The following is a 10,514-nucleotide window of genomic DNA, read 5'->3' as shown; positions in this document are numbered from 1 at the left end:
GATATGTTTGATCGTGAATTGCAACGTGAGCAGGAATTCAATTCTAATGATTTGCGTTTATTTGTACAATCGAATATAACCAAAATAAATATTCAGCAAAAACATGTATATGACACAATCATGCAAGCCATTTCCAATAATGCAAGTGGATTATATTTCTTGGATGCACCTGGTGGTACAGGCAAAACATACGTTATATCACTGATTTTAGCGACTATTCGATCGGAACAGAAAACTGCATTGGCACTAGCATCTTTGGGAATTGCTGCAACATTATTAGAAGGTGGTCGGACAACACACTCTGCATTAAAATTGCCATTGAATGTACAGGTGATTGAAACTCCAACTTGCAATATTTCAAGAAATTCTGCTATGTCAAAAGTTCTGCGATTAACGTCAATTATTTTATGGGATGAGTATACAATGGCGAATAAAAATTACTAGAAGCATTTAATCGAAAAATTCAAGATTTACGTGGTAATCAACAGCTTTTTGGTGGTGCTTTGACATTACTGTCAGGGGATTTTCGACAAACATTGCCTGTCATTCCTCGATCAACTTGTACTGGTGAAATAAATACCTGTTTGAAGACATCAGTTCTTTGGAGATATGTACAAAAATTGACACTGAATATTAATATGCGTATTCACCATGATCCAGCTGCCCATGAGTTTTCAAAACAATTGTTAGAAATTTGTGATGGCAAAATACAAATCGACAGAACCAACGGATTGATCACTGTACCGAACAACTTTTGTACAATTACGAAATCGATAGGTGAATTGATTGAATGTGTTTTTCCCAATATTCTTCAGAATTAGAGAAATCATGATTGGTTGAGATAATGCGCCATTTTCATTCATTCATTCATTCATTTATTTATTTATTATTATTCACATGATTTACAACAGGATTACACTTAACCCGCGAAGCTAGGAGCTTGTCTGCGAAGAAGAACATTCATATCAATGCCATTAATTTTCAAATTCAAGCAAAACTTCCAGTTGTAGTCACGACATATAAATCAATTGACAGTGGTATGAGTCAAGATGAGGCAATGAATTATCCAATTGAAGTCTTAAATTCACTAGAACCGGCTGGTATGCCACCGCATTGTTTGAATCTTAAAGTGTGTTCTTTGATTATATTATTGCGAATTATTAATCCACCAAAACTGTGTAATGGCACCAGATTGGCAGTGAAAAATTTATTGCCAAATTTGATTGAAGCTACGATCTTAACTGGTAAATCAAAAGGAGAAGTTTGTTTAATATCGCGTATCCCCATGATTCCAACTGAATTCAAACGATTACAATATCCTGTGCGTTTATCATATGCGATGTCCATCAACAAAGCCCAAGGGCAAACACTTAACGTTTGTGGTGTGAATTTGGTGGAATCATGTTTTTCACATGGCCAACTTTATGTTGCCTGTTCCAGAGTCGGTACCCCCAGCCGTTTGTTTATTCATGCTCAAAATGGATAAACAAAAAATATTTTTTATCCAAATGTTTTGGATTAAGTTTTAAAATAGCTAGCAAATAATAAAATATCTTTTTTTTTTTGTAATAAATGAGTTTGATTTAATATTTCACTTTATACGTAGCGAAGCACGTACCGGGCCGCTAGTATATGTAGGAATGTGTGCATATAGATATGCATTTGACTACCTCCGAATTTGAACTTAGAGCACTGAAAAAAATAAGCTAGTAAAATCAACAGTTTTTTGTATCGCAATACTCTGAAATGGGCAATCGGAATAGGAAAATATGTGAAATGGTGGCTACCAGTACTCAATAAATACATAACTTATTATCACTTTTACGAATATTTTGACAGTATCTGCTCATCGTTTGAGGGAAATTGCTTTTCTGAAAAACATTTTTACTCAAACGATAGTTATACAACTATCGGAATAGGAAAATATGTGAAATGGTGGCTACCAGTACTCAATAGATACATAACTTATTATCACTTTTACGAATATTTTGACAGTATCTGCTTCATCGTTTGAGGGAAATTGCTTTTCTGAAAAACATTTTTACTCAAACGATAGTTATACAACTATCGAACCATTTCTACAAATTATAATAAGTTGTGGATCTATTTGTCGCTAGTTCACGTTAATCCAATTCACCAAGTCAGAGCTATAGTGATTTAAAAAATGAGAATCGATCACGGATCGTCAAATATAATTCCAGCGCAGGTTCATTGTGCTTAAATCAACCTTTATTCAGTAAAATTGATCGTAGTTCAACGCAGTTTTTCTCTGTTCATTTGAAAAGAAGATAACAATATTCTGTAAAAATTACAGATTCTCAGTCAATCTAATTGTTTTTCCTGTTAACAGGGAAATATCTGTAATATCAAAAGCCACTGTTATATTCTAACAGTTTTCATTGGTATTTTGAGGTGACATTAATAATTATTAGTTAACACACTAAGGCCAGGCAGCCACCACAAATCCTGGCATCTAAGCCTTAAAAAGCAACATAAAAGTCTGTAGAAAAAAAGTGTTTTATCTGACATTTTTTTAAAGAGCTGAGGCTTAGGTTTAATGAAATTTTTTTTTGTAGATTTGCGTGTTAAAACGGTTAACAACAATTTGTTCGAAGTTGATTACACAGCTATTTGCGATGAAGAAAAATTGACAGAAATGTCTAAAATCCAGGTTTTTCTTTCAGTGTACATACATGGAAAGAACCAATCGCGCAATTAGACCTCACTCTATATGTTTGTCTCCACAATTTGTGAAGGAACATTTTTTTACTATTATAATGAATCATTTTTAAATAATTAGCAAATCTTCGAATAAATTAAACGCTATGTAACTACAAAAACATTTGAGATATTCACGTGACCCTGGTTTTCAAAAACAAAATACACCGCAGGTAAATTATTTATAAGCAGTTATGTTGATATGATAAGAAGTTCAGTAGATATTCACACAAATCAAAGTTAAACCAGAATTCAGTAAGCCATTGCGGGTCTTAAAAAAATCACTACTTGTAAGCTACTGCGAGGATCATAAATCAAAGAAAAATACAGAGGAAGTAACATTAATTGTAATAACTGGAACATAGCCAATTAAGAAACGTAAAATGTGGCTAGGATATAGAATTTAGCCGTTACTTCTGGATATGTGGATGTTTTGAAGAACCAACTGAGTATTCCAAAAAAATTTTACTTTGAAAATAAATAATCCGGTACAAACTCGTTCATCAACGTTTTTTTCCACCGCTGTACTCAAATTATTTTCAATTACTAATAAACGAAATTTTCAACTTCTACTTTTTGGAATATGTTTTTTGTTATATGTGAATTTAAAAAAATAATAAATAAACTAAAAAAAAACGTGTGGCTCACGGGGACTGCCGCGGTAAAGCTGTTGCATATTATCAACTTATTAAATTATAATATTTATGCAACATTTTGTTTTCTTTGATATTAATTCAAGTTTTGTATTAAACTTTAACTTTATTTTTAACTTTAACTTTAACTTTATTTTTAACTTTAACTTTAACTTTCACTTTAACATTCATTTTAACTTTAACTTAAACTTTAACTTCCACTTTAACTTTAACTTTACCTTTAACTTTAACTTAAACTTTATGACAGAGATCCAATTTTATGTATTTGGCCTGTTGCTAACACCGAACCTTTTTTAACAAATATCCGTTACGGTTTTTTTTGATTTAGTCGCCAAGCCCGCGATAAAATCTATGCAATAGCTTAAAAACATGCAAAAATGTAAAAATTTAATTTTGCAGATCGTCTGCCGCAAGTGTTTGAAGTTTATAAAAAAGGGGTGCCGCTGAAAACGGTGAGTATACCAGCCGCTCTTTAACTGTCGTAATATAGCGGCATCGCTTTTGGAGGAAACCCCGCCTTAAGCGAAAATAGCGAAGAAAGAGATGATTTTCGCAAATGTGGCAATTTTGACAGCTACAATTTTGAAACTCGGCAGGGACAATTTTGTCACTTTTTTAATGCAATTTTACATAGAGAAAAATAAATATTGATGGAGGATCTCATGTAGCTTAGCATGCAGCCAATCCAATTTTTCATCTTCAACAAAGTTATCGCCCTACAGATGAAGTTTCAGACATTATAATTTATACGTGCTAAGAAAGCTGATACCGGGCTATCTGCAAAAAGAAAAAGACGGATGTAAATCAATTTAAAGTTTTTTACCGCTTTGGATAAGAAAATAAGTCAAAGTACATGCTCGAACAAAAATGACCAATTTGGTCAACCGAAAAACATCAAAAGTGGTACTATTCCCAGCATCCCCTGCTACTAATACTGAACGCATCCTGTATTAATCGATTTTTTGCAGACACATCCGAAACATAATGCGTACAGGTACAGCTTAAGAATCTATGGATATATAGCCAGTTTCCTGAAATTGAATTAAAAGGAAGTTTTAAAATCAGATAAAGAAAGGCCTATCTACATATGTCGCTGCATATTTTAAAAGATTTGGTGTGGCTTTCTGTAACTCGATTGACGGCACTTGACAGTTCGAAACCGCAATTAAATATCGAACGGCTGAGGATAACGTTTTTGTTTCCACATCTTAATAAGAGTACATTAATTTTCATATTTCAAAAAGTGTTACGAAAGTGTTTGGATATTATCGAATATATATACCTTGTATCATATCAAATGTATCAATCAAAGTACTTAAACCATCGGCACAAGATCCAAAAACAAAAGAACTTCTATAGATAAGATATCACCACTATTTTTCTGAACATGAGTAAACTTTTGCTTAACAATAATTTTTTGTGATTATTATTGTTAGTATATATATTTTCTTAATTGTAAAAAATTCTACATTACAATAGAAGAAAGAAAGTTTTAAGACAACTACCATAGCTGGTTGTATAGATCAATATCGGGGAGCGCTAAATCATCAGGCAACCCTTGTTTGACCCGCCCTAATGTGCATACCTATTTAGAGCACCAACCGCAAAAAATGTTCGTTGAAACCGCATTTTATGCGCATTATAAGCATGTCTCAAATAGTAACTTTGTTGACATAACGGTAGCTTGTAACGGCATAAACTAATCGATATAAATATAGACTTCCATGTGTCAAAATTATCGGGGTAAAGAAAGGAATTTATTTAGACATGTCCATCTACCCGCCCGTCCGTCTCTGAAAACGATAACTTGAGAAATTTTGAAGACATCTTGAGGGTTCCTTGGCACTCAGCTCCCATTCCTATTAACAGCCTGATTCTAATGTGGTAACAACTTTCTTCACCACGGCAACTTTATTCATGTGGTAACTTTTGTACCATTTTGGTATTCTCCCCACGAAAGTAGCCGGATAATTGTTTACCCACTAAAATAGGTGGTAACATCGATGTAACCACACAAAAGCTGTTGTTTAGAAAAAGGCAATACTGAAAAATAAAGAATTGTGAGCGCAAATAAGTAAACGTAATAGTAAAAAAGTGTTGCCTCTTGCTATACATATTTGTTTCCATGTACTTTCACAGTATATATTAGAATATAGCTATGTAAAAACAGCTGTATTTCGTTGCTAACTAGTACAATTAAAACACTAGCTAGCTTACCGAATTGCATGGAAAGCAACAACAAAAAGTAATCGAGTTGATTTGGCTAAGCGCTTTCAGTTGAAACCGCTTAGGTAATTGTCGACCTGATTGATAGTGGTGTATGGTGTTGCATATTCAAAAATAGGACACTATTGCGAACGAGCGAATGAAATGAACATACGAATGTGCAGATAAACAAAAATAAGAAAATAACAGCGTGGCGGCAGGGTGACATACATACAAACAAACACACGCATTTCATGTATTTTGTTTTTGTAATTCTCTGGTTGAGTGTCAAAAACATACTGCGCTAGAAGTAGAAATGTCATAGCAGCGAAAAAAAGTAACAATTAGCTGATAAATCTTCACCATCTGCATGGTTTTGGCTTAATGACACTGTTTAGCTAGTTGAAGCGTTTTCTTCAAGCTCGCTTGAAAAAAAATATACCTAACGTCCCTGCAAAAATCGCGAGTACTCCATGCATGCATGTATGCATTTCAATAAACATCGTGTAGTGATTACAATCGTTAAAAACGAACAATGATCGGCTTACAATATGTTCGTGTAGAAACATGAGCTGGACCATTGCTGCATTACAGTGGAGTACAAAGGTAAGTACTCCAATGGACCACATGATCCAACGATTTTTGCAGGGGTATGCATGTATGCACATATGTATATACACATAGTCCCGCTTATTCGTTAACATCGTATCTACGTGTGACACATTTTCGGTAAAGCCATGGCGGAACCATACACGGTGGCAGCATGGTGACATACCTACAAACATAAATACAAATTCCATGTACTTTGTTTTTGTAAATTCCCCTTCAAAAAACGCGAGTACTCTATAAATAATGTAAGGAATACTCCTTTGGGAGTATAGGACTGCTCCAAATCTAATCTGGATTCATACAAAAATGTGCTCCAATTAACATTGCGATGTCCTAGGAGAGGAGTAGGTGATCCCACTCTCGCTTTGTTTGTGCGTATTCCACAGAGTACATACGTGAGAGTACTTTCCAAAGTACTTTCACTGTTGTACTCCATGGAGCACCCACAGAGGATCATATGCCAAAGTACTAAAGAGGAATTGTGTCGCAAAGAATTATCGAAGTGAATTTAATTTACAATGAAGGTAAATGAAGAGGGGCAATACAACTTTTATATTTTATACTACGAATATTCTTATGTTATTTAGCATTTTCGTGAATAAAGAAACTAATATTTCTCTATACATACTATAGTATGTATACATATAACCAGTGCGCTGTTGCATTTTATCAGAGTTGCCAAAGTAAAATTTTATTATTAGTTATTTGTATGCAATATTTTACTTTTGGCAACTCTGTTCGATCGTCATCGTGTCGTGATCACTGTCGTTAAAAAACGAGCAATGATCGGCTGATGGTGGTCCGCAAACGCATTGCAAAGGAGTATTGTTAAGTACTCCAACATGAAGAAAATGGAACACGTAATCCAACAATTTTTGCAGGGTCGATGGACAAATGTCAAAATCGTACTGCGCGGGAAGTTGATGTATCAAATTAAATAAAAAAAAGTTTATACTCAGCTGTCCCATGCTGCCACCTTGTATCGTTCCGCCATGGGTAAAGCGTAGAAAACCAACTTTTAAATTTAAAAACAGACACTGGTGAGTTTTTCGGTGATGACAGCGTTACCACTTTGGCCAGAATCGCGAATAAAACAACTGGTAACGATTTCGGTTGGCGGCCACCGTGGTGTGATGGTAGCGTGCTGCGCCGATCACACCGTATGCCCTGGGTTCGCACCCCGGGCAAAGCAACATCAAAATTTTAGAAATATTATTTTTCAATTAGAAGAAAATTTTTCTAAGCGGGGTCGCCCCTCGGCAGTGTTTGGCAAGCGCTCCGGGTGTATTTCTGCCATGAAAAGCTCTCAGTGAAAACTCATCTGCCTTGCAGATGCTGTTCGGAGTCGGCATAAAACATGTAGGTCCCTTCCGGCCAATTTGTAGGGAAAATCAAGAGGAGCACGACGCAAATTGGAAGAGAAGCTCGGCCTTAAATCTCTTCGGAGGTTATCGCGCCTTACATTTATTTATTATTTTTAGTTTTAACGATTTTCGGTTACATAATGTTCTGGGTACTATTTTACCGGTAACGCTAAGAATCGGGCCGTAAATAAGAAATCTGACGATAACCACCAAAAACGTGATAAAATAAAAAAATAGCAGCCGCGATAACCTCGAAACAAATTTAAGGCCGAGCTTCTTTTCCAATTTGTGTCGTGTTACTTTAAATTTTTTTTTACGAAATGGCTGGTCTTACTTACTCCGAACGTCATCTGCGAGTAAATGAATTTTTGCTGAGAAGCTTATCATGACAAATTTTATCTAATAGAAAAATTTGTTTTTCTAAAGAGTTAGACGTAGCCAATAGATATCGCGCTGCCGAAAGTAAATTTTAGTTCATTTTAAGAGAATTCTAAGCCTGTGAGTACTGAATATTGCGGCAAAATATCTCACTTCTTCTATCTGTGGCCACATAGTATATGTAGAAATGGTAACGTTACTTTTTAAACGGTTTTATTTAGCTCGACTTGACAGGCTGGTTGGTTGGATGGCTGTTTGGCTTGTTGGCACGAATTTTGTAATTCAAATTTAAGTAACTTCCCGATAAGCTAGAAGCTTGGATTTAGTTCAGAACCCAATTACAATGCAATAATAAAAAAATCGCCGCTAGGTGGCGCAAGGATCGAGATATTCACAAAAATCGTATTTTTGGTTAGATTTGGCTCATATTTGGAACACATAATGCATACAAGAATAGAAAGCGATCTATGAAAAAAATCGCCGTTATACTGTTTTCACACAGACGGCTTATTGAATAATAAAGGCAGTTTTCTACATTAAGACGCTTATTGAGCTCAATCTTCCCTACAAAATTCGAATCTATTATTATTTCATTAGTAGCTAATCGAATGCCTAATGAAGTCAAAAGCACAATGCAACTCTGTTGGCAGCGTTCCGCTTCCGTTTCCGCTTCTTAGTTTTCAAAGCAAATTTCATTGTCTGCATGGCGGAACGATACAAGGTGGCCGCATCGAACAGCTGATTATAACCTTTTTTATTTGATTTGATACATCAACTACTGGCGCAGTACGATTTTGACATTTGTCCATCGAATTTGCAAGTACATGGAATTTTTTTTGTTTGTAGGTATGTCACCATGCTCCCACCTTGTATCGTTCCGCCATGATTGTCTGTCTCATCCTTCATACTAATCAAGCAGTTACTTCTGTGTGAAAGCAAACAATTTACGATTTCATTAGCAGGTGAAATGAGATCATTAAGTTTCTGTGTGAAAACAGTATTAGGTTGCGCAAGGATCGAGATATTCACAAAAATCGTATCTGTGATGCGATCTGGCTCATATTTGGAACACATAATACAAACAAGAATAGAAAGCGACCTATGAAAAAAGCCCAAAGCTAGGTGGTGCAAGGATCGACATGTTCACAAAAATCGTATTTTTCGTCCGATTTGGCTCATATTTGGAACACATAATACATACATGAATATAAAGCGACCTATGATGTCCGATTTGGCTCATATTTGGAACAAATATTACATACAGTCCGGTAGAAGTGACATCAAAATATTTTGGATTTGGAGGAGGGACAAGCATACGTGGCGCAGTGTCGAGTAAAGTCTTTGGAAGGATTATGTATTGAGGACTTATATTGTAACAAATTGTCAGGAAAGAGTCCTTGTAATAATGAGTCACTAAATGAACTAAATAGAATAATAAATAATACGCAATTAAATAAAGACTAAAAACTTGAAAATAAAATAATTAAAAAAAATGTTTAAGTTAAACGGTTTTATTGAAAACAATACTTACATGAAATAATAATAATACTAAAAGCTAGAATATAATTAGGTGTGTCCTAGGTACTAGTCATCACCCTCCAGTAGCGGGTTTGAGGGAGGAGGGGTCGAAGGGGCGATCGGCCGCTCCCCCCAGACTAGATTTTTTTTCCCAAAATTTATTCGGAACAAAATTTTTTTCACGAAGTCCCAGAAACCCACCATTTATATGCAGTATTTGTATAAATATAATGATACTTTTCATAATGCAGTTTTTGTATGCATGCCTTAATCGAGTATCAATTTTCAAATAATATTAGCGCTCAACAGTAAGAATTATCATGCAAATCAGTCCAATGCTCAGAAATATTTGCGCTGTTGATAACGTATTGAATCAAACCTTACTTTATTGAATAAAGTTTATTCAGAATCTTCACTCTCACTCTACACATTTTTCACCACTTTCTACTGGGCACTTGTCATCTCTGTACTGCAGTGCACATATTCAATTACAGTAGAATCGCGAGAAAGTTAATCGCCAGTGTTCGGACTTCTACCACTAAAGTTGTAGATCTACCACTATTTTTCTTTTATTTGAAGTTCTACCACGCAAGCTCGAAAAGAGGTGGTAGTTTTTTTATAGAAGTTTTTTGAAGAAACCTTTGCTTTTCCACAATTTTTGAGAAGAGAAACAATATTATTTGTAGAAGAATAGTTTTATAAAACTCAAAATAATACCTAGCGATGCTTTGATCACCATTTTTCTCCAGGGCCCGATGGTATTCCTGGCTGTATGCTTAAGTTCTGTGCTGTGAACTTAACAGAACCGATCGTAAAATTGTTTCAATTTATCTTTGCAATCAGCGTCATTTCCATCAATTTGGAAACAGTCGTTTATCATACCTCTGCACAAGAAGGGTAGTAGATCTAATATTGAGAATTATAGGGGAATTGCTAAGCTTTCAGCTATTCCTAAAACCTTTGAACAAATAATTACCTGTCAGGTTCAACATTCGTGTACTTCCATATTATCACCCTTTCAGCATGGGTTTGTGAGATGTAGGTCAATCACCACAAACCTACTTGAGTT

Source organism: Eurosta solidaginis, chromosome 5 (genome assembly GCF_040869045.1).
Source record: "Eurosta solidaginis isolate ZX-2024a chromosome 5, ASM4086904v1, whole genome shotgun sequence".
Classification (NCBI taxonomy): domain Eukaryota; kingdom Metazoa; phylum Arthropoda; class Insecta; order Diptera; family Tephritidae; genus Eurosta; species Eurosta solidaginis.
The sequence above is the reverse complement of the archived record's forward strand: the minus strand, read 5'-3'. Positions refer to the sequence as shown.